This window comes from Phalacrocorax aristotelis, chromosome 5, assembly GCF_949628215.1.
Source record: "Phalacrocorax aristotelis chromosome 5, bGulAri2.1, whole genome shotgun sequence".
Lineage (NCBI taxonomy): Eukaryota > Metazoa > Chordata > Aves > Suliformes > Phalacrocoracidae > Phalacrocorax > Phalacrocorax aristotelis.
The window spans coordinates 46,390,393-46,413,723 of record NC_134280.1 but is presented as its reverse complement, the minus strand read 5'-3'; the positions used below and the strand labels follow the sequence as shown (position 1 = coordinate 46,413,723).

General features: G+C 48.4%; 1 long non-coding RNA gene across 1 annotated transcript in view; it reads left to right on the top strand.

Annotated features, from left to right (window-relative positions):
* Window positions 1-775: 775 nt before the first annotated feature.
* LOC142057729 (uncharacterized) overlaps window positions 776-23,331 on the top strand; it is a 67,163-nt gene continuing 44,607 nt past the window's right edge. The window contains exons 1-2 of the long non-coding RNA XR_012660726.1: window positions 776-855; window positions 1,019-1,165. This is a non-coding gene — a long non-coding RNA (uncharacterized LOC142057729). The remainder of the gene's footprint in view (window positions 856-1,018; window positions 1,166-23,331) is intronic.

Sequence of the window (23,331 nt, the reverse complement as noted above, 5' to 3'; positions counted from 1 at the left end):
GAAAACTCCAATATTCACAGGACTGCAAAGTCTGAGAAGTCAGCAATGAAACGCTAAAAGAAATACCCCTCCCCAACACAATCTCAACTGTGTCCTGCTGTCATTAGCTCCTGGGAATGGCACGGCAAAAAGCGAGGAGCCTAATAAATAGACCTGAGACACTCTGTTTGGGTATGCTATTATTGGAATCACAGACAACAAATTGGAAATCCGGCATTTATCTGCATCTATTCTGAGTGTATTAACTGTGTTGACTGTAGCTGTATTGATTATCCGTTGGAGCAGCTTGGAAAAGCTGATATCATGATACAGTGCAAGGTCTATGTTGAGAGATGGAGTGTAGGTTATTTGGTTGCCAACAGAGGTTTGGCCAACGTGCCCACAGTAAACTCTTGCTGCAGGAATCGTCCACAGCCTGGTGGTGTACATGGGTGTGATCTCCTGGCCGTTGGGAGAGGTGAGCAAAGCCATCTCACAGAAAGTATCTGTATAGAAAGGGAAAAGTCAAGATAACTTTTAGCGTGCTATGTGTAGGCTCAGCACTTGAATGCAGGCCAAGCCCAGCTTGCACCTGTTTGCTGTGTGTGACCTTCCCCTGCATTTTGCCACAGGAAGGGAGACATTAGACTTTGTCCCAGAGTCCTCTGTGCTCATTTCCAGTGTGTCTGCAATGAATGGTGAGGGAAGGTGCTGGTGAGGGCCCTGCTGTGGCACAGTTCCCAGAGGGCAGAGTTGAAATTGCATTGCAAACAGTGTATGCAACACAATTCTCTATCTCCAGGGTTTCCATGCTTGCTTTCAGCCACTCTCTGCTCCTCTACTTCCTGAAAGGAAATTAAGGAAATTTAATTCCCTGTGAGCAAAGTTTTGGAACATTCAATCTTCTTCAGTCATTGTGTCCCCTCCCCCAAAAAAGCAACTTTTTCCATGACCAGACCCAGCTCCCCACGCTGCATTTTGTTCGCTGCATTTTGTTCACTGCATTCCTTCCCTCCCCTTTATCCTCCTGTGTTTGCAGATACCAGCATGTAGGTCCCAGAGAGGAACCGGGGAAGGACTGGGGAGTAGCCTGGAGCCACTGAGCACACTTTGAAAGATGGAGAGGACAGACATGAAGTGAGCGTGTACAGCAAGTAGGACACCTGAAGCAAAGCGCTCCACACAGGTATGGCTGTTGGTTTTGAAGACTGTGAAGCCCAGCTGCTCAGTTTCTCCCATTCCTCTCCACTGCTTTCATCCACTGTATTCCCTCTTTTTACTCTCCTACGGTGCTCCAGCTCATCTGAAATCCCCTCCATTACACCTGTACACCTTGTACCTCTGTGTCTTCTGACACCCTCCTCTTCCTCTCCATGCATTCACTGTTTGCAGCTCTCCTCCCTCTTTTCCTCCCACATGTCCATCTCAGCTTTACCCTTCTCTTTCCCACCCCACACTCAGAGGTAATTTGAGAGACCTGTAGGCAACCTGTGCTGCAAGGCGTGATCGTACCAGGTGCAGGGCGTCAGGACAGGGAACAAGAGCCAAGGTCCAGCCTCAGGCTGCTGCTGGCACATTGGGAAGGGGGTTGAGAGCCCAGGCAAGTCAGAGATTCATTCTTGGTTGAACAAAATTGCCGCATGAAGGAAAACACTCTCTGCACAACTCTGAGTGGCTCCAGCCAGAGATGGGCTCAGTGCCCAGCAGAAGGGCAGCAAGACGGATGCAGATTCCCCCCGACTAACATATTCTGCTTACACAGCAAGAAGGGAGAGAGTTTCTAACTTGCTCTCTTCACTGCTTACTGGGCCTTCATTCTCCACCAAGCCTCCCATCACACTTCTGAGCCAGGGCCCCTAGTTCTACTCCCTTGCCTGTTTTTTTCCTGACACCTTTTAATCCCCTCTTTCTAATCCCTTCCACCTCTCCGGAGCCCTAGGCTCTCCACCAGACCCTTCTTCTTTCTGCATCCAACCAACCCACCCTCCCCCTGTTCAGTCAGCGCACAAATCCTTCCCTCTCTTCACCACCACCAAGCACAAAATGTAAAAAAATTTAGAAACTCGAGAACAGTTGGTGCTAAAGGGATGTTGTATCAGTGATTTACTGGGACAGATAACCAAGTTGCTTGTTTTTCTTTGATTGCATTACTTTCTGTGCTCCAGGTAACCTAATCCTGTTTTTTTAAACAGTCTTCTATCTTCCTTTGGTTAGTCATTACTGATTTTTCCTGACTACTTATGTTTCTAAAGCAACATTGGACTGTTTATTTTAGAGAACTTGCAAATGTTGTTTTTAAACCAGGGATAGTGGGGTCTGGACAAAAGGCACCCTTGTAAAATGCAAGAAGCGTGTACCTCACTCCACTCCCAAAAGCTGTCAAGAGAAGTCACCTGCACAGTGCACGGGTGCAGCTCAGATTCAGCCAACACCCCGTGTCACCTGGAATCACCCAGTTATTTTAGCAGCAAGCTGCCTGGAAACCTTCTTGCTTCAGCACATCTTACTGCCCATGCGCACTTGACTTTCTATGACCCGATAGCTGGCCTCAAGCTGACGTGGGGACTTGAGCTCAAAGGTCAGTCACTTCTGCAGTAGGGTGTCATCACCGGGTGCTGAGCACTGGCAGAAATGAATATCAAAGAACAGACCAGTCTGAACAGGACCAAACCATCTTTTGCAAAACAATAATAATATCAACAGTAATACAAGGATGAATGAATGCATGAATGAACAATTCATATAATGGCCATGCTTTCATTCTTCCTCCTGATTTTCCCCTCAGAACTGAGGGCGGAGCCTCTGTGCACACCCGTGCTAAACTTGGAGTAATCACGCTGCAGATACAGTTGTAGCCACAGTACACGTGTGTAGCCATTACATGAAAAAAGAGAGACATGTGAGATGCCCATCTGAGGCAGGCTGCACATACAGAACTTCTTACTCAAATGACTCCAAATTTGCCCCGAGTGGTATTAGCCGGGGCCTCTGGGAAGCTCACGAGCATTGCAAAAATCAGATCGAGCATAGGAATATTGAGGTGTGTTGCATACTTCCTCATTAAGCAGAATATGATGCTCATTCTTCACTACAGCAGAGCAATGCACACTCTCCAGGGTGGATCTGAGCATATACACTGCTGAAGTGTTGTAAGTAATAAATGGTGTACCCAATAGTGCCTAGCTGCAGTGGTGATTAATCATTTAGGCCCTGATCCTGCAAACATGCATGAGTTTAATGTTACTACTATGAGTAATCCCCTTGATTTCAAATTAGATTAGTCACAGTCTTAACACTTGGCACGTGAATAAATGTTTGCAGGGTGAGAGCCCTATTTATGGCCTGATCTTGCAAATTATTACTGTCTAGCACTGTGCCTCTGTTCCTGAATAGTTCTACCGATTGGAAAAAAAAAAAGCCTCAAACACTCCACTGAATTGTGAACATTGCAGGATTAGATCTGCTGCATGGTAGATACGCACAGCTCTGCGTAGCATAGGTCATAGCTAGATATAGCTGTATTTTGCCATGGGTGTGTGCCTGCTCAAGGCTCTGATGCAAAGCAGTCAGAAACCAATTGCCATCGATGTTTTTTACTGTCCTTTACCACTGGTTCTAAGGTTTAGGTCTTCCATCTATAGTGTAAGTGGAGTTTTTCTCCTATTTCTTTTTAAAGAAAGAGCGATTAAATCAGTTTTGCTAAGTTAGGGTGAAGAAAATAAGGAACCCAATAAGCAGCCTGCAAATTTAAATCACCAGTCTAATCAAATTCCTCTGGGCTGCGGTGTCCTTTCTGTGAAATCAACCTGCATTAAAGGGACTGGGTTGCTGTTTGTGAATGTACCATCTCTGCAAATTACTGCTGCTCCGTTGCATTGTGTTTGTATGAATGGGGGTGACATGTGCTTGCCCACAGGTCCACGTGAGAGAGGTGGGGTGAGGAGGAAGGATATTTTTAAAATGAATCTAGAGGCAGAAAGTGGAAGCTGCGGCTTCATAGAATGTGAATGGTATCCTAAAATAACCCCTATCATCTGCCCACCCACCCACCCTCTGCCAAAATCAAGGTGCAGCTCTTTCATTTAAAATTAATTCTTGGCCCTGGAGGGTATCGATAGATCAATATCTTGTGCTTCTGATCTCTTGCGGGCCACCCTTCAATGGCTCATGCAAAGGCTAAAAACAGAAAGATGCAACACAAAAGATACCGCAGTCAGCTCAAGCAGGGGGGATATTTTTAGATCAGAAAAGGGAAAGGAGGGGAGAGAGGGAGAAAGGAGAGGGAGAGAGGCTGGTCGAGGGTTTGCAATCTAATTTGGTCTCTCTCTTCCCCCACCCCTTCTTTCTTTCTCTCGTTTTTTTATTCCATCGGTGGTATTTTCCATACAATCTGATTTCTGCCTGCTTGGCTGGGGGGGGGGTGGGGGGTGGGGTGGTGTTGAGGGGGGGCGGGCCGGCACAGCAAAGCTGGGCTGAAGATTCTGGAGTTTTATGGCTCATTCCAGCTAGTGGCTTCTCTCTGCCAGTTGAATTAATTTGATACTATTTTTGAAAGTCAGTGTTTCTAAGGGAGACCTAATGACGCAATGACGTCAATGCAGGTCAATAGCACACACTGGAGGAACTGACTGTGCTACCGGGAGCCAAGGGCTGGGAGCCCGCTCCAACACTCCGGCTCCGGCTCCCGCACACGCACCCCCGCCGCCTTCCCCCCCGCCCCCCGTGGGCTGTTTGAAAGCACCCCCACCCCAAAAGCAAAACAAAACAAAAAAAGTGATGAGACGCAGTGCGGGGGGGGGGGAAAACCACAACAAAAAACCCTTGTCGCTACCCGTGCAAGGCAGCGTTCCCGTGGCAGTGCAGGCACACGGAGGCAGGCAGGGACACGCGTGTCCCCGCCCGGCCGCGGGGCTATAAATAGCGGCGGGGCCGTGGGGGAGGCCGGGCGGGGCTGCCCCCCGCAGTCGCTCCGGGGGTGCGCGCGGCGATGCGGGGCTCGGCGGTGCGGGGGCGGTGCGGGGGCGGTTGTGCGGGGGGGCGGGAGGGAGGGAGGGAGGGAGGGAGGGAGGGGGATGCTGCTCCCTGTCTCCAAGTCAGGCTCTGAACACGAACTGGCTTTTTTTTTTTTTTTGCCTCTTTTTTTTTGTCTCTCTTTTTTTTTTCCTTTTTTTTTTTTTTTGCCTTTCTCCTGGAAGAGTGCAGGCACACATTACGCGAAACCCACAGCCGTTCGCGATACACAGCTCGAAACGCTCTAGTTTATTTATATAGCCCCTCCACCCTCGGCTCTTCCCACCCGTCCCCAAATTCCCTAGAAATCCAGCTAAGGTGTGGGGAAGAGGGGAAAGCGGTTTTCGAGGGGAGGGAATTATTTATTTTTGTTTTGTTTGGGGATTGTTTCGGTTTGGGTTTTTTTTCCTTTGCATACAAAAATAAGTGAAGAAGATTTTGCAAGGTAGGTTTCTCTGTGTGTGTGTGCGTGTGCGTGTATGTGTGTGCAGGTGTTTTGCTTTGCTTTTTGCGAAGTTTTCTGATTTCAGTTGTTAGATGCTTTTACAAGAAGTAGACTTTTCTGATTTGTTCTGCTGCCTGCCTTTGAAAAGACTGGACAACATTGCATTCCCCCTCCTTGCAAAGAGTTCTCTAGGCTGTCGTGTCGTGTGTCCTGTGTATTTGATGTTCCTGCAGGAAAGCATGCGAGTTTGTGAGCTCAAACTGCAGCGAAAGAGCTATGCATTTAAGATCCACACACACTTTTTGCAGTGGTTGCAACTTTCACTTTGTCACATTTGGGGGGGGGTGGGAGAAGGAAGTCATTGCCTCACTCGGGTAATGAGCTTGCAAATTAAATTTTAATTGCAAAAAAGAGTCAGTCAGCAGCGTTAACACTTAAGGAGGATGGAAGGGAGTTGACATTTCTTGCGTAGAGAATTTGCCACCACTGGGAACAGACTGAAAGCCCGGGGAGGCGCGGCGGGGGGGCTAGGCAAAATAATAAGAAAATAAATGATGAGACAAAATAGTAATTAAAGTGATGCAGGAAAGTGAGAGGCTGTCACAAGCTCTAACCACCTGTAGAGGGAAATCTTTATACATAGTAATTTCTGATAGCTGATCTATAGAAAAACTAAAGAGAATTACATGTTCCAAACTTCGCTGCCCTGCAATGTGCAAGCCGAGATGCCAAGCTGCTCAGTTAATTCTCGGGGGCTTGCAAACTGCAAAGCCTGTTAGCTCAGGAGAAAGTAGGGTTTAGCAGCTACAGAGTCTTAGTCTCCACCTTGGCTGCAGCCATCTGTGGTGCATGTCCTGGTTTTCTTTAATGCTGCTGCGCTCGATGTGGTTATCAACAGATGTCTTGCCTGAGAAGAGTGGGTTTGATTTATGCTAATTTCAAGTGAGTTTCTTAATTGGGAAAAGTTGGATAGTTTTCACTGTCTGAGGGGAAGGTTTCCAAAGTAGCTGTGAGGACTGGCTGCTCTAACCAATAGAAAGCCTTTTCCCCTCAGAGGACCCTGCTCAACTTCCATGTAACCAAGAGAGTAATAACTAACACCATGTGATAACTGACACAGGGCATGATGTGAGTAATGTGCCACACCATGTGCAGTGCCTTTTCTCCTGAGGAACCTCAGGGCATTCTGTGGAGTGATGAAGTAGCCTGACCTCAGAGAGGACCCAACATGCAATTGCAGGGCGATGGTCAAATGCCTCAGAAATCCAATGTAACACTGGAAGTCAAGGCCATGGCAGGTGGTGCAGAAAGTCAAAAGTGAGGTGGTTTGGAGGCAACATTTTCCCTTCTCACTTGCTCTTAAACTATTTTCACCCGTTGTCATGAAGTGCAGATCTGTCAGGAATGGGCCAGGGGTTACAAAGGCCTCATCTCTTAATTCTCCTGCCTATTGCACCACTGGTCCCCTGCAGAAATATGGAGATCTTAAGTTAGCTTGGCCTTAAATCACTGCTCCTACCATCTGTTCACCCCTCATATGTCATTTGCCTATCCAGCTGAGAAAAAGTGGAAATCCTGTGGTTTATTGCTGTGAATCTTGACGCATATGTCATCGGGGTCATCTGATCAGCGAGAACTGCAGGAGGTGAAACACCATGAGGCAGTGCCACTCTCTTTCCTCTGCATAGCGTTACAACAGCTGGAGTCCATCACCTGGGGTGCTGGTTTAGGTCCAACCTGTGCCCTTATAATATGCATTAGTGCCTCTGATTTCTGGTTCAATGACCTGTATCATCTCCTGCCAGAAAAGCAAGTTGCTCCTAACCCTCATTTTCTGAGCTTTGGGTTTCATTGTTATCTTTTCTCTGCTTCTTGCCCCCACCCCAAAATCTTTGAGTGATCTGGATATCTGAGTGGTTTGAACAGCTTCAGGAGCTCCTCACTTGCCGCTTCAAGGAAACAGTCTGTGACAGAATGAGTTTTTATTAACTCCTTTCACTTCCTCTTCTCCGGGAACTTCTGAGGTCCTACACGTGGTCTTCTCAGTACAAACTCTTTTTAACCCAGATATTCTCACATCCACTTCACCTATGAGTCACTGCACTTTCTAGCCTACAATCACATTTGCATACCTTGGGCAATAGAGGGAATTCTCCAGCTTGCACACAGCTCATCTATCTTCCTGCAACATTCCAGATGCTGTGTCTTTTCATGTCAGGTTTAGAAGGATTCTCTGTGTTGAAAGAGCTAAACCACTACCTCTTCTTCTGCCCTGGCCTTTCTCTCTAATTCCATCTCCTCCTAGTCCAACAGTGAACAGGACTGTATCAACACAGGATCTTACCCTGGACGTGCTTATCTAGGTTTAGATGCTTGGGCTGAAGGATATGCCTTATTAAGGCTCCTCCTGCTTTGTATGTTCTTCTGCTACTCTTTATTTTCTCATGTCAGACTATGTCCTGTGATGCCACTTATCTCAAGGAGGCTGCACAAGCTAATTCTAAAATGAAGTTTTTATTCAAGATGGTGGTAGCATATGCCACCATGCAACATATTAAGAGTGTCAGGGGGACAGCCATGTAGATGAAAAACCTGCATTTCTTCTCACATTACCGCTCTGGATTGTCTTAACAATAATTGCATAGTACAGTTAGAGATCGAGATACAGTCTTCTTCACAGTAAATGGGCAGCCAAACTAGCACTTTCTTATTAAAAACATTCAAAGAGGTAATCCCACACTACCTTATGTACTCCAGGAATAAGAAGCAAAACCCTCCTGCTCAACTATGTATGCAGTAGAAGGACTGGACAAAAAGTCAATGCTGGTGAGGTAGAGCTATATTTTGCTCTTTCATCAGACATCATGCTATTTTATGACCATTGATCAATCAGGCTTCAATTGTGCTAAATACTGTACTTTATGAGTGGATAAATGGAAGAACAAAACAGCTTATTGCTTGGACTCACCTTTAGTTTATAGAAAAATGAAGAGGGCACAAGCCTACCAACTGTCTGGCAGAAGTATCGCCCTCTCTCAAATTCATTGCAGACCTCTCTGAAAGCCACTCCAAACTTCATTGACACCCATGTGCAGTCTCACTGCCAGGTTAGTTCACCTTTACTTTCTCATTTGAGAAACTGGTATCAAGCCAAGATGAGTGGCTCCACTCATCCACATACTCCATCGAGTATTTTCAATACTCCATGACATTTTTCCTCTTGAAACACCAGGATTGCAAATAAGATTGTAAAATTGTCTCACCCATGCTATTTGCCTTATTGCAATGCACTCTTGCAAATTCTTAGTGGATAGAAGCTTCAGTTTCTTCCACGTCTCAAGTTTAGTCACCAGCTTCTCATTGACTCCCACAGTGAGATTGACTGTGAGGTTATGCATCTTGCTCTTGCCACTTGTGACTTTCCACTCCCCTCTGTTCTACCCAAGATCTCCTTCTTATCAGTTGTGCCTGTCTCTTACTGTGATCGCCAAAATGATCTGCACAGCTGAAATACTGTTTTGCAAATACCCCATTTAATTTATCTACGCCTCTTCCAAAATACAATGACCAGACACCAGAAATTTTCCTCTGTTCTTCACGGCACTCAGTCTTTGCTCTGTGCCCTTCCATTTGGATGGTAACCTCATGGGATGGATACTGTGTCTTGTTCATTATTTTGTACAGTACCCACCACACTGTGAGTGGTTAGGTAGCAATGACATAATCTGTCATTACTTTTCTTCTCCTCCCACCTGAATGAGTTTTCTTTTGATGCCCCAGCCTCTGTTTTCAGATGTTGGCTCCCAGCTAGAATGTCCCACATGGTTACTTTTTGATTCTGTGTTTGCACAGCACCCAACAGAATGGAAGCTTAATCTGTGATTGCCAATATATAATAATAAGGCTCGTGTTTGAAAGTGTAACTTGTGACATGTGTTGCTAATGTAAGGAGCAATCAACTGATACAATATTAAAGTAGAAAAAAATACGTAACACGTTTCTAAATTTAGCTAAGTACTCATTGCCAGTCTTGAACAACAACTTAGGATAGCTTTTATATGCAAACCTTGAACTACTCAAAAAATCATTACATGGATATAATTCAGACTTTGTGTCTTTTTTCATATAGTCCTACAATAATTGCAATTACTGCAAAAGTGGCACCAAAATGATGATCTGTGAGAGATTTGCAGAAGTATATGTGTTTCATCAGCTGGCTCTGCAGCAGGCATTTATAGCAATATGATAATAGCCTGCACTTCTCTATTGCTCATCCATGGATCTCCAGATATTCTACTAATACTCCGTAAGTTATGTATGATACTCACTTCCCCATCCAGTTCATATGATGAGCTGGGTAAGTATTAATACACATCTTTTGACATTAAGAGAATATAAATGTAGCCACATCAAGGAACAGAGGCACAGCTGCTCCCCATCCTTTGCTTTGATGGGCCCACTGCCGAGGGGACGAAATGGAGAAACCTGCTGTGGTTCCACTGTACACGTTTGGCTGAGGATAGTGGTGTGATCAGGTGTATGCAATGCAGTGGTGTTCCTGAAGACTACCTTAAGGGCCTATACTCTTCTGAGTATTGAAATTTGTCCTTCATCCTGTTAATTTCGTGGCACATCCTGTCTTCTCAGTGATAGCTGTTAGTCCAGTAGCTGTCACAGTTTTCCCTAGGGGAACTGAAGTATATCTTAACTGTAGAAACTTGTAGATGTTTCCACTCCCATGCACAGTCACATGAGTTACCACTTTCCAATTCATGATCAAATAACACCATGTGCCAATAGCCATAGTAATTCACTCAGCAAATTAAAAGGACGTGAAGTATTGTAAAGTTCTATAGAGAAGATTCAGCAGCTGGGAAAATAAAAGCCATTACTGCTTGGCCAGCTGGTCCTCCTGGGACTTCCACAAGTTCTGTACACACTGATGATTTGCCAGTCACAGTCAGAGAACCAGTGGCTTAATTTGTAAACTGTGCATAGCAAAGACAGCTTGGATCCAAGCAGAAACAGCTTGGATCTTGGTGCCATTTGTAGGGTTGAACTTGCTATTAGCACATAGTGCATAAATACGAAGTGATGATAAAAATAGATGTTCAGACAAAAAGTCATACGTGATCCAGCTCTTGTGCTCCATTCATGTTTTAATTTTCCCTGATGTTACTGGAAACCACTTTGCCAGATGTTTCTGCCCTACGGAGTGTGAATTTCTGCACATTTGGGCTCTAGATAAATAGGAATGCCAGAACCACTGAATGGTGTGAATTTGAGATTTTCTTACCCCAAAAGGTAAGTAGAGAAGTGACTGGTAAAATTGCCATCCTGTCCTGGTTTGAATATCCATTAGATTTTCTGGCTGAGTAGCAATTTTATGTTGTAATTTTTGATAGCTAGATTGAACTACATCATATGGAAGAACAAATCAGAGGCAACAAACTAGGAAAGAACAGTGTTACGGGAGCATCACAGGTCAAGAGAAGATCTCACAAGGCCATGTCTGCATAACCCTAGGCATCTCACTTTGTCTTTCACCTCACCATCTATGAAATGCAGCTAAATGAATGTATTTTATTTTTCCACCCCACTGTCTTCTTCCTTGAGAGAACTCAATTTTTTTTCCTTTGGTTGGATTCTTTGGTTTCATGTTCTATTATCTCAGTAAATAAATTATTCCTAAGTTACTCTGATATCACCCCGCTCCATACCCTATTCTCTCCCACTGGCCATGATACTGGCTAGCTGAGGTAAAGACTGATGCAGATTTTTGGCATTTCTTAATCGATGCCTCCTCTTTTTTCTGCCAGGACAAAATCCTGTATAGTGCACCTCAAAGTGTTGTCCAATCCTTTTGTTCTTGTTTATAACTCTTTCTTTAAGGTGGTTGCCAGACATGTGTGCACATTATGTTAAAGGTCATGGGGTCTTATTTGTGAAAGGTTCAGTTTTAAAGTCTAGCAAAAATCAAATCTTGGTGTAAAGGCTGATCAGATTTGTAGCGGGATTCCTCAGAGATTATGGTCCATGTATCTGAAGTATGACACCTATTCACTGATTTCTTCCATAGGTTCAACTTTTATTAAAAAGTGGTGTGACTTTCTTTTGATATCATCCTCAATATTGACACCTTAGTACTCTTTTCCACCAGCTTCATTATGCTAATGGTTTTCTTCTTTTCCACCCATTACACAGGGGTATGTCTCTAGGGTCTGATTTTGCAGCCATTGGAGGAAGATCCAGTTTCTATTTTTTACATGTTGTAGCCATGATATATGTCTCTAGAATGCAAACAGAAAAGCTAAAGATAACAAAGTGACACAGGTATACTGGCATTTCAACCCCAAACTGTTCCAAGTGTTTATTAATGCAATCTGTGTGAGATTACATTAGCACGCAAGTTGTCTATTTTGTTGGTTTCCTGGTCTATGCACCCAGATTCTCCAAAAATTCCATTAATTGAAGTGTTAATAACTCCTTGATCTTCTGACACAGGTGAGATTTTCTTTAATAACATACTGCACAGCCTCTCATTCTGATGTTGGAGGAAAAGCGCTCTTTTCCTCCTTGTGCTTCCTTGTGTGCTCTGATCTCTCTGATTATTTATAATATTGCTGTCTTCTTACTGATGTCTTTTATTGATTATCTCAATGCTATAGATACCTTCAAGACCATCCTGGTTAGGTAAGTAGGCATCATCTTATCTTCATTTCATGGGTGGATAAACCAACCATAAAGCCATGGGCACTTCACCTGAAATTTGAGGAGAACCTCAAAAAAACTGAAGGAAAAAGCCTTTCAATGAGAAATTTTGGATCAACACTTTTTGCAGCAAACTTGTGATTAGAAGAGCAATATCTAGATCCTAATCCCCTGCTTTAACTAGCAATTACTCTTCTTCAGGTCCTTTCACTATCTTTGCCACCTATAACAGCCAGTAGATTGTTGAATAGATGTTAGTATAATTTTTTTTCCATTTCAGTGTGATTGTTCTTTTCTCTGGGTACTACGTTTTCCTGTAACAAGTTAACTAGTATAAGTTATCAATTGCCCCAATATAAGGTGAATTATATTCAAAAAGCTGAGGTTTTTTGTGAACTGGTATATCTTGGTGGCACTTTGCTCTGTTTCTGGTCGTCTTCTGCTCTCCTTATGTTTGGAACATGTCACATGTTGTTCAGCTGCCCAGGTGAACTTGCCAAGGCCAAGAGCAGGCTCTAACTGTTTGTGGGAGTAAGACTGGGATAGGAAAATATGTTATATCCATCATATGAATTAATCAATCCCTGGCTCACAGGTCAGCAGAACTCCAAGGCTCTGAGGAGGCAACCCTTGAACTACAGCAAAAGTTTGCTAGGCTATTTTCCCCTCGTTTTGCAGTCCTCCCTCTGGCTGATCATTGTCTTGAAGAGAGAAGGTGAAAACCGTCTTCTAGGCCAAAATGAGAAAGAGGTGGAGCATTGAACTTGCTGGATCAAAAACCCAAACACGTAGTGAATACCACTAAAATCACTTTTACTTGCAAACTAAACCACTTTGGAAGTGGCAGATCATAGTTGTTTTGAGCAGCAATTTTGTGCAGGCTAATATTTTACTACTACTACTACTGATAGTAGTATCCCAACGTGTACCATTGTCTATTAGGGCAGAGTTTGGAAGGGAAATTTCCAAGGGCAAGGACAGTCTGACATGCAGATCAATTGGTTAGAGACTGGGCTGCCCACTTTGGCACCTCCAGTAGCATAAAGTCAAAGGCTGCATACCCGCAGCTGATGGGCACTCTGCTGCTTTTGCCAGTATCAGCAGTATTACTTTTCAGTGGAGGTAGTAATACCAGATCCATTGCTTTCATTAAGACTTCATTGGTAGGGAGGCTTAATTATTTGGAAACAAGGAGATTGCTGATAACTAAAATATCAAGATAGAAGATAAATCTTCCTTTTAATGCTTCTAATGATCAGGAGAAGTGGGAACTGCTGTTTGATACATGATCGCCTGCCAAACATTCTTTCCAGTTTGGATGGTTTCCATTTCTTTTTTTTTTTATGCCAGAGATTCCCTGGGCACTGGACTTTGTTTCCATCAAGCCTTTTGCAGCAGACAGGCAAGACAAGAGATGGTTCTGCTGAGATGGAAAGGGTACATTGGGTGGAGAAGAAGGGGACAGCAAAGGAGGAGGCAGGCTGCTTTTGTGAAATTGAAGCTGAAAGATGGTACTACAGCTTCCAGAAGAACATGTCAAAACCTTTGGTAGAAAAATGTTATTTCACTAAGATTGGAGAGTTTAGAAAAAAAAAAACATGCATGGGACTGCAAGGAGCTGCTTGGGATGGAATGCAGGGAGGGAATTCCAGGCATCTGCCCAGCTGGAGAGGTCCAGGAGCTGCAGGGCTTGCCAGAGTGCTCACTGTCCTGACCAGCCACTGAGATCATCCTTTGTACACGACCGTGTTGATACCTTTTCTTTGCAATAGAGAAAAGGTAAAGCTAAACAGCTTTCCTCTGTTCACATGCGCAGAGGTGAACACTCAGAGAAATGCAAAGCTCGTCGGGTATGTGCAGGAGGAAAGAGAGAGGATGACCATCCCCTCCCTCCACAGTAGGCTGTGGGTGGTCTGAACGGTCTTGGGTCTGAGTGGCAGAAGGTAGTTTAGGTGTGCACACCTGCATCTTTAAACTCATGTGGCCTAATGTTTTTATTCGTCCAGGATGAGCTTCATTGCAGCTCCTCAGAGAAGGTACGTTGCATGGCTGACTCTTTGTCTGCTGTCTTGAGGTGACAAGACCTGTCCTTGGTATAAGGTCTTTCCCTACTGTGGTATTTCTTTGCATCCATCTGGCTACTGCTGTAAAGGCTGTCGTTCCAGGCGTATATGGTGAAAACATGGTTTAAGATGGGGTTTTTTTCCAGATCTGAAGTGCAACATCTCTCCCAGTCCTGGGAAGATGGGTTGGTGGCTGGTGTGTGCGGAGATGTGTGACCAACAATGTGTCTGCTCGCTTCTACCAGGGAGTGCGTGTAGTAATTTTAAACGTCTAATTTATCTCCTGGAGTCTGGCAGTGCCTATGATGTGATCTCATATAGGTGGATGATGCCCCTCTCCCCGGGTGCTGCTGTAGCAGTAGCATAGCAGTAGTTGGCAATGGTATTGTCTGGCTAGAAGCGAGAGCGGGGGGAGAAACAGCCTTACCTCATTGATTGCAGTTTATTGACATTAGGAAATTCATTGTCTGCGAAAGAAGTTGGTAATAATTAAGTGAGTTAATAAATAAGGAATGTGTGTGTACAGATTAGACAGTAAATAACTTACTGGCTTCTTGATTGCCCTGGCACTCTGCTTCTCTCTTCATACAAGGTGTGAAGTGGGCTGATGGTGGGTAGAGCGTCGTAGGGGACTTTCGATACTCACCTGGGGAAAGAGGGTCCCCATGAACCTCGGCTTTCCCTCTGGTGCTGATGTGTGTCTGAGCCTGCCCCGGGGGTGGGGAGGTTGTTTAATGTTTTTAGTGCCATTTTCCAACAAATGGGAGAGGTGTTTAAAAATAGCAACAGCCCTTTGCGCTTGTTTTTTTTTTTAAAGACATTTTAAGAAAGAGCTGCGTCCCTTTGTCTGGGAGACCGGGAAGACGACCTGCCCTTCTTCAAGGTCCTCATTAGCTCCTCTGGGACCGTGGAAGGGGGTCTGGTGGCCCCCCTTCCCTGCTGCATGTGTTAATTGTCCCCTCTTCACACACTTAGTAGCAAGCCAGGTCGTTTCAAAGATGTTTTGCTTAATGGGAGCTAGGAAAGGTGTGGTGCATAAAGGAAATACCTCTCTTGACCAGATAAAGCCCGCATTTGTCGGCAAGACAATTCTCTTTTGTCTGGTTGCTATTCATGCCTGGGTTTGGGGCAGGGGGCTGGGGGGTACGAGTGTGTGCCTGTGTGCGCCACTGTGCAAGCTCAGGTTTAGCCATTTGCGTCCAGACTATAGGAGCATTATAATTTTAATTGCAATTTCATTTGTTATTCTCTCCCTTTCCCCCACCCCTCTCTCTGTATAATCTGGATCATTGCTCTCTGTAGCTGATTCCGTGGGAGACCAAGCAGAGTGCGTGGGTGCAGAATATAGAAAACCAGAGCCATAGAATCTGTTATTTGCGTCATTCTAGGAGACGGGGCTGTTTGCCTGACAAATATACAGAATTAATCCTGGTTTTATCAATATCTATCTTTTGCTACAGTAGCCAAATACAAGTGTAAGGTGGTAGGGGGACTAGCTGCTGCTGTCCGTGGTCGGATTGGAGTGGGGGGCAGGGGAAGCGAGGGGGGAAGAGAGAAAGGAAGGATACTAAAATGTATTCAGCTCCCCCCATGCTGTTTGCCTTAAAAATATTCAAAACCCCTAGATTTTTATCCAAACTGCTTTTTGTTAAAATTGCTAACTACTAAAAGGGGATGGGTGGGGAGGGGGGGAGATGTTCTTGCAAGGTCTGGCTATGCAGATTGCTCTCCCTGCCTGTGCTTCTGCATGGGATGCGTGTGTGTGTTTTGAGAAATATCTCCCTCTCCCCAGCGCATATTCTTCCCCCCCTCTTACAAACACACATATACACACCCCTCAGGATTTTTGTGTAACTGTACAGAGACCTGCACAGCACAAAATATGGGGCTTGCTAATTAACTCTTTTCCTCGAATTGAAGTGCCTTACTGCAAGCACAAAGCTCCAAGCACAGACATCTTTTATGATGAACTAGAGCCTCTGAAGAGGAGAATCTGAACGTGACGTCAATAGCTGATAACTGACGCAGCCTTGCAAAGGAGTCTCAGGCTGGCTCCTTGCAGCCTGCAAGCCCTAATGGTTCTATTTTGTCTCCAGTCCCCCCCGTAGTGAATTACTAGAACGCAAACACACACACACTCTTTTTTTTTAAATATATATATATATTTATACATCCTTTATTCTCCAAACAAAGGATTTTTAAGGGAGGAAAGGCACTAGGCAGGGAGGAGAGTATTAAAACCCAACAAAAAACAACAACCCTTCTTTGTGCTGGGTGCAATTCACTATATGAAACCATCTCTGTCTCTCGGCAAAGCAAGCATCCCTCCCTGAAATCCACATTTGTGCATAGTGGCAAACTGGTGCATGGTGGTTGTTGTGTTTTTCCCAAAGCCCACTTTATAAAGACACTGCAAGAAGACAGACACAATAATGCTTGCAAGGCAACAGGCAGAGAGGCACAGAGACAGGCTCAATACAAGTGTGGATTAGGGGTTTGTGCAATAGGACAGCGTGGAAGGCGGTCAGTTTGGGCTGTTTGGTGTGGGTTGTGGGTTGGTGGTTTTTTTGTGTGTGTTTTTTTTTTTTTTTTAATTCTCTGCAATGATGCACCTAAAACAACTGTGGATGGTGGTGCAGAAAGAAGCTGGGGTAGGGGGTTGCATGGTGGGGGGTTGTTGTGTTATGGGGGGGCAGACTTAATGCACATTTAATGTTTTGGACGTAGCGTTCCAGCGAAATGCCTTTGTGTGTGGATTTTTTTCCCCAGTACCTGCTAAAAATAGCATCAGGGTTTTGATCGCGCTCCAGAAATAGACAGAGGGTTGCACTTGTATAAAAAGCGAGCGCGGGTGGAAGAAAACCTGGACATCACCGCAGTATTTTTTTCCAACTCCAGTCTGGAAATTAATTGTTGGATTCCCCCCCCACCCCCCGCGCGCCTTTCCTCGCTCCCCCCAACTCCCCCATCCCTCCCCTAACCGAGGAGTTCCCGTTTGGGTAAGTAGTGATCTTTCCTGTGCATGGTGCAGAGAGTGGCTATGAGTCTGGTCTTTATTTTATGCATGCCTGGATGAATTTTTTTATCTTTCCTTTCTACTTTACCCCCAAAGCGAGAGGGGTACGTTCGCCTAAATAATGAATTTGCTGCATGCACGGAGCCCAGAGACGGGGGATTCTTGCAGAAAGGGGAATCACCCTGCCGGTAAATCTCGGAATCAATAGCCAGCTGCAACTCTCTCTCTCTCTCTGTCGGCGCTGTTGAGCCCCTCTCCCCACCCGCCCCCCTCCCTCTTTTTCCCTCCCGGGGGCGGGGGGGGGGCTCCCTGCAGGGCGGCCGCGCCGGGAGCTGTCCGCGCCCCGGTGCTGAACTCGCCGCCGCGGGCGGGGGGTGGCCCCCTTGTCCCTCTGTTCCCTTGTCCCCCTGTTTCCCGGCGGACGGGGGTCGGCGCCCCCCGGGAACCCCTCTCCCCCGGAGGCTCCCCCACTGCCGCGCCTCCGCCCGCCCTTCCCGCCCGTGCGTTTGAAAAGAGCCTCTACCTGATGATGGAGCTCCGCAAAATAAGAGGCTATAGGTTGCTTTATTTGGACTCACCCCTTCTCCTCCCACCTCATTTTTCCCCCCTCTAAGCGCTCTCACACCTTCCGCCGCTCGTGTGTGTGTGTGTGAGAGAGTGTCTGTTTTTATTATTGCCCGTCCTTCGCGTCCTTAGTCACATCCTCACCAGATGAGTTGGTGGAATGAGTGAGTTCGAGCCGAAGCAGCGGGGGATTGTTGTGGTTGTGTACGGAGTAGATCCGGAGGGTTACCTCGGTGCTGCGGACACCCGCCATCCCCTCGCCGCTCCTGGGAGCCGGGGGAGCTCTGGCTAGGCTGGGAGCATGCAGGTTCACAGGCATTCCGGCTAGCAAAGACGTGTCATCAGGTTGCATTTAAAAGAGACACGGAAACACCGTCCGGCACCGGCATGCACCGCCCCCGGTATCCCGCACAATGGTGTCCCTCCGAAGCGGCCGGGGAGGGGGGCTTAGCCGCAGCCTCAGACCTGCAAGGGGTGGAAAAAAAAGCACAAGGCAGACAATAGCAGAGGAAGCAGCTTTTCCTTCAGCACGTTTAGCCTGGCAGTTAAAAAAAAAAAAAAAAAAAAAAGGGGAAAAAAAAAAGCAAGCTTAGAAAATGGTGCACCTACCACACAAAGCCCAGCAACAATTGCGGATCCTGCAGACAATGGCACGATGCGGCCATGAGCATCGGTCCAGCCCAGCACAGGGGGCCGGGAGGGGTGAGGGCACCTCCTGGCCGAGCCCGCATGCAACTGCTCTAATCTAAGCGTACAAAAGACATCATTTCTCGCGATTAATCAACCCTCAGCGCCTGAATTCACAGCACGGTACTCCACCCACGGTTGCCCTTAATGTCTTAAACCGTCCCTTCCCCGAGTTTGCGTGGTCGTATTTACAAGCAGACCCGTTATCTGGTTTGTTTGTTTGTTTTTTTTTAAAGAGAAAAAAAAATCCCCTTACAACACGTGTAGCCAATCATTGCAACTCTTAATATATCTCTATAAAACAGTCATTAGAAACAAGAAATGCCCTCCTTCCTCGCCCCCTCCCTCGCCTTCCCAGCCCTCCCCTCCTAGATCGTTGCCTCTCTTGGCATAATGCATAAGATTACCCTTAACTGGATCCTATTAAATAATTCAATGGTGGCGGTGTAATTTTGGTTGGAAACTGCACGGATTTCCAAGTCGTGACTGTAAAAGTGAGTAATGTGCTCTGGCTGCGTCATGGCTCCAGTCACAGATGGTTCCAAACTGAGGAGAAATCGTGACTTCGACTTGAGACGTCCCCTCTCCATGAAAAGACCATCCAATCGCAACGGCGTCGGGGGGCAGCCGGACTCCGCGGAGCTCGCTTTCTCCTTGCTCTCCCGTCCGTGTGTCCGTCCGTGTGTGTGTGTTTGCGTGTGCCTGCGCGCGCGTGTGTATAAAATCCTCAACAAGTTGCAGAAGGGGAAGGGAAAGGAGGGGTTAATCCTGGGGAATCTTCTGCACCTAGTGAGATCGTGACCCTCCCACACAGTACAGTAACTTATATACATACCTGGAGGAAGGGACGCTTTGCTTTTGGGCTTTCTGAAAAAAAAAAAAATCCAAAGAAAAACCCCCTAAACCCCAAACCAAACCGCTGTTGGTGCTGGTTGCACCCCGCGCGGGACTCCCCGGAGCGGCCAGGGACGCGCCCCGCCAGGTAAGTGCTGGGGGTTTTCAAACTTCTGCTGCCTGCGCTGCGCGCGCCCTGCCCGCGCCCCGCTCCGCTCCGCCGCCGGGGCTCGGGAGGTGCGGGGCTCCGCGCCGCCCGGCGGGCGGGAGCGTCGGTGGGAGAGCCCGGGGAGGGAGCCGCCGCGGTGGCGGTGCCGGGCTGCGACTTGCGTGGAGGTGTCACTCGTGGGGTTCCCGCGCCGCTCGGGTGGGACGTTCTGCCGCCGCGGGGCAGCCGAGGGGGTGCGGGGGGGACGACGACGACGACTACGACGACACTTGTTAAGTTCTGGAGTTTAGGCCGAGGTGCAGGTCCCCCGCGGGTCTCTGCCCCAACTCGTGCGGACGCCCGGCGGGCGGGCGGGCCGCGACGTGGACGTTGGTTTGCCTTGCTCCTGCTGCCGCCAGGGCCGCTGGTTCCCCGCGGGCTTTTCAGGAGACCTCTGGAGTTCAGTGTCATGTCCTGGAAACTTTTTACCAAGCAGGTGTCCCCGCCGGTGGCGGCGGTGGCCGGGCGGTTCGGCGCCCGGGGCGCTCGGGAGCGGCGGGGAGGCGGCGTCCCTCATTCCCCCCCGGCCGCGGGAGGGTCGCCCTTCTGGGCTGGCCGGCTCCCCGCCATGGAAGGGGGTGGGGGATGGGGGGAAAGGCAGCGGTGGGTCCCCCATGTCCCCGGCTGCCCGCCGGGAGGTGGCGGGCGGAGCCGGGTGCCCCCGCCGGTGGGGGGGGGGGAGCAGCGGCTCCGCGCCCGGCCCCCCCCCCCCCCAAGGCGGGGCTTGGCTTAACGGCGCCCCGGAGAGGGGCTTGAGCGGAGCGGCAGGGGCGAGGAGGGGTCTGAGCTGCCCGGTCGCTCTCTCGGACGTGCTCTTGTCGCGGATTTGGTGGCTGATTAGACACGGAGAGGGCGCTTTTTTTTTCTTTCCCTTTTTTTTTTTGCTTTATTTTCCTTTTTTTTTCCTTTCCCCCCTTCCTTCTTTCCTTCCTTCCCTCCCATTCTCCTCTCCTCTCCTCTCCTCTCCTCTCCTCTCCTCTCCTCTCCTCTCCTCTCACCCTTTTCGGGGAAAAAAAAAAAAAAAGAAAAAAGAAAAAAAAAAAAGAAAAAAAACCGACCTAGGCAATGTGAGGCGCCGTCTGATTGGTGGGTGACGATTTTAGCCCGCACCAATGGGCTGCCCGCCTGCTCTCTATTTATTTAGCGCTCAGGGGGGAGAGTTTTCTCTTTACGCAGCGCCCGTGCCCAACGCCGGAGCCTCCGCGCTGAGCGGGGCCGCGGACACGCCGCGCTCCCGCCGCTGGCCCCGGCCCCGCCGGGGTTGGGGTGGGGGGGCGAAGGGACACCCCCCTCATCTCACCCCCACCCCCCCGCCGCCTCCCCACGGCGGGGTCCCGGGTTTTTCGGAGCGGGACTTGGTGGGGATGGGGACGGGGGGGGTGGGGACCCGGGATGGCGGATCCCGATCGCCCGTGGGTCCTGTGGATGTTGTGGTGGCAGCCGGATGGATGGATGTAGGAAGCCGCGGGAGACTTTGTCCTTCGCGAATCTTTTTGCGGTCTGGGCTTGCTGTACATAACTACCTACCCGGGAAGCCCTTACCCCAAAAAGCATTCGCGGAGGGCGCATTCGCCGAAGGAGCAGCAGCTGCGATCGCCGAGCCTTGGACTTATCGAGACTCTGTGGGCTTCTATTATTAATTCCTGGCACCTTTCTCTTTCCCCTGTCTAGCCACCCCCCCACCCCCCACCCCCCGCTGTGAGTGTATATATGTGTCTCTAGATATATATGTAGTGAGAGAAATAAACACCCTTTCCTCCCTTTCCTACTCCGCTTGGTCCCCCGGACGTACAAATATTCCCCGTCGCCTCCTAGCCTAACTTTTTAATCGACTTTTGCTTAACGGAGCAGATCACACCTTTATTCAGCTAACTGTATGGTGGGTTTTTAATTTAATTAATGGAAAAATAAAAATAGACTAAAACTTCCTAAAAGTTCTCTGCCCCTCACCTGTCTCCCCCTCCGCTCCTCCCAGGGCATAGCTGTTTTCAAAAAATACGGGTGTCCTAGTCGATCGAGATTAAGTCATTAAAAAAAAAAAAATCTTCGGAGCGATTCATTAAATGCTCTGGAAGCGGGAGCCTCGGCTTATTTCGAGGTGAGGAGGGTGGGATTTACTGGGATCACCCCATAAATAATAGGGAGGGAGGAGGAGGGGGAGGCGCACGGATCCGCCGCGGTTTGGGGGAGACCCCAGTTAGCAGGAGATGCACCATGGAAGCGCTTGCCAAAGGCGCCTCCCTCCCCCTGCCCACTTCCAACCTGATTTTAAGCAACTTGCAGTCCGGCGACCTCCCCGATCACTCTTTCCCCAAAAGCTAGTGCCCCCGAAAAGGGTAAAAAAGGCAGAATCCGGGGGAAAACCCAGCCGAGGCGTTGCTTTTGGACGAGGTGATTGCAAGCGAGCAAAGCAGCATCAGCACCAGCTCTCTGGTTCTGAAACTGCCTTGTGCATGCACACAGCACTGAGAGCATCTCAGGCAGGAGTTGGGGAAGCTGCATTTTCCCTCTCTTTGCAGTAATTACCAGCCCGGATTCCGTGGGCAAGAAAGAAATAGCAAAGAGAAATCGTCCCTGCTTGCCGCCCCCCAAAAGAAGGAGTGATTAAGAGCAGATTTGGCCGTGCAGATCAGCCTCGTGAGAGAGACAAGATCTCAGCAGCAAGTTGGTAGCAGAGTGGCTGCTTGACGCAACCCAGGGGCCTATGGTTTGCCCGGCTGTAAAATGCAAAAGTGTGTGTATGGGGCTCTATCTAATGTCTCAACTGTTAGAAACTAGAAGGGTTCTCCCCTCTGCTCCCCCGACAGCGGCACGGAGGGAGATCGGGCTGCGAAAGGGCTGATCTTGCATTTCAGGGAAGCCTGCATTGGAGAGATCGGGTGAGGACCACAGTCGAGGCTAAGAGTTAAACTTTCTCGAGAGATAAAAGAGATTTTGAAGCCCTGCCTGCACTTTAGAAAAGAGTAAAAGGCCGGCTAAGGAATAAGTGAGGAAAGAAGGGGAAGGAAAAGCACCTCGTTGCTCCCCTCCCTCCTTTCTTTCTTGCTCAGGACACGTAGCTTGTGCACTAGCTGGCTTGATGAAAACAAGGGTGGAAGGGTCACAATATCTTTAAAGTAGATTCGCGTTTTCATAATTATTTATCCTCTCCTATTGGGGGGGGGAGGGGGAGGGGGCGAAGTGTTTGTCCTTTACAGCCGCCAGCAAACCTCTTTACGGGGGTTTTATTTATGTGGGCATATTTTAAAGGGAGAGACAAGGTACTAGAGGGAACTTGGGAAAAAAAGTGGTAAGAGGGATCAGCCAAACTAAGGCTAAAAAAGCATTCCCTCCCTTCCCTGCCTACTATCGTCCCTCGAGGGGATTGAAACCAGGATTCGGTGGCGGGGCAGCGAGTGGAAATGTGAGCCACGGTGGTGCCGCTCCACGTCTCTTTACCTCGCCAGCCAACTGTTGCTGCCATGCTAAGGGCTGCTGCTGCTGCTGCTGCTGCTGCGTGGGAGCGGGGAGCACTCCCCTCTGCTCGGGGCGTGCCCCCGGCCGGGCTCCGCAGCCGCTGCAGCCCCGGGGGGCGCCTCTCCCTTCCCCGGGTCCCCAAAGGCTTCTCCCCGCAGCAGGGAGATCGGACACGTCGGGCGGTGCTGCTGCCCCTCTCCCTTCCGACGAGGCACCGGCCCCTTCCTGCCGGGCCGTCCCGGGAGGGGGGGGTTCTGTGTGGTGTGAGTGCGTGTCCCCACAGATGAACGGGACCCCCGGGCGGGGCCGTGGGCAGGGCTCCGCTCCCCCCCGGCCCTCAGGGCAGGTGAGCCGGGGA